We start from the raw sequence: 1,826 nt of genomic DNA on the forward strand, positions 1-1,826 counted from the left end.
GAAAACACCAAAAAAGTTAGCAGATTTAAGTGTTACATATACATATTTATAACATGACAGGTTTTTATGGTTCCTTTTATCAGTTCCCAACCAACAGCAAAAAATTCTTCTATCTACTAGAAGAACATCAACATGAAACCATTTTTGTCTTCGTACGTGTAATAACCTATGGCTGAGCATTGTGCTAAAAGCATCTATGTTTTTGTTTAGAGGATTGGGGTGCTGTGCTTGTATTCTTCTAGCACTGCCTTTTTCCCCTAGTGCTATCTAAACTTTTGTCTCATTAGCATGCACATGTTGTTTGAACCACCGATTGAGTCTTAATTTGATTGGTATTAATATTATTGTCAATGATAGTGTAAGAAGACATAAATTCGAACGTGCTGAACCGTTTGGAGTATCAATTCGATAGCTATGCAGTTGTTTCCAAATAAGATTTTATTTTCTTTTATACAACTGTGACTCAAATCCAAATTATCATTGAGAAAATTAACGGGACGAAAGGCCTCCATATCCTTTATACCCAAAAAAAACATAGTAAAATGCATATATTAGCACTACCAAAATAGCAATTAAAAACCAATTTTAAAGTAATTATTCAAAGATTACATTAATTAATAATTACTTTTGTAGTAAATGCTGGCATTTAAAAACAAAAGAACAAATCTATGAATGAAATTTTATAGTATTTCTTTGGGTTAAATATATATTTTAAAGAGTGGTTGGGCTACCATTGCCGTCATCTTAGCCTCCACAAATGAAAGGCAGCTAATTGGTCCAGTCAAGGCCTACCTCACACCTGGGCTTATTTTGGGCTTCCCGTGATCAACTACAACTTATTTATGTTAAAAATGATACTTCATTTTCAGATGTCAACCAAGCCCGTCTAGCTCAGTCGGTAGAGCGCAAGGCTCTTAACCTTGTGGTCGTGGGTTCGAGCCCCACGGTGGGCGTTTTCTTTTTTTAATGTCATTTTGATTGGAGCATTTTGACGATCATCATATAGACACAGACTATATCTCTGTCTCAGTGTTCACCTTCTTCCACTTCCAACACCTTTTTACCCATTTAAAAAGCTGTTCCAGTTCAATCCTATTGTCCGCACATTGTCTCTTAATGATTATCCCCCCTTTTTCATTTAAAAAGAGAAACAAAAATTTACCCATTTCAAAGTTGTGAGCTTTAATGGTTAATGTGGAAAGCCACACATGTTCCCACTTCATCTCATTCCACTAATTCCATTGCTGCTTTCTTGCTTCCATCATCAATGGCCCTTTTCATATCATTCAACTCAATACCCATATATATATATAATGTTTATGAAATTGCAGCTGCACGTTACCCCTTTGTTTTCTTTTTAACTATCCCCCATTCAATCAAGTATTGCAAATACAGTCAATAATAATTAGAGGGAAAGAACTTGTAAAGTTGACATTTATATATATATATATATATATAATGGATAATGCATTTACATTGAATCTGGTACCTGATTCAAAGATGAATTATCTAACCTTTTTTCCAGGAATTTTCTATCACTTACTAAAATGAATACTCACCAATTTTTGTAAAAAGCAAAAACAAAAAGAGATAAGAGTTGTAGTTGTGTTAAACCCACTTGCCTAAACCTTTTCTTTTCAGTCTATGCTTATCGGTTTCACTCCTAACTTTAATATATGTATATATATATATTATATGAATTACTATTTAATATTGAATATTTAATTTATCGATAAAGTACTAGTAATGAAAGATTATTTTATGAATCTTTCTCACCACATCACTCATGGTCCCTTCTTAATTATTTAATGACATTTTAATAATTT

At 32.5% G+C, this 1,826-nt stretch overlaps 1 non-coding gene across 1 annotated transcript; it reads left to right on the forward strand.

Moving 5' to 3' along the window:
* The first annotated feature begins 880 nt into the window (after nucleotides 1-880).
* On the forward strand, nucleotides 881-953 carry TRNAK-CUU (transfer RNA lysine (anticodon CUU)). Its single transcript has one exon. It is a non-coding gene; the product is annotated as a tRNA-Lys (tRNA).
* Nucleotides 954-1,826: the final 873 nt, after the last annotated feature.

Source organism: Gossypium hirsutum, chromosome D06, assembly GCF_007990345.1.
Source record: "Gossypium hirsutum isolate 1008001.06 chromosome D06, Gossypium_hirsutum_v2.1, whole genome shotgun sequence".
Classification (NCBI taxonomy): Eukaryota; Viridiplantae; Streptophyta; class Magnoliopsida; order Malvales; family Malvaceae; genus Gossypium; species Gossypium hirsutum.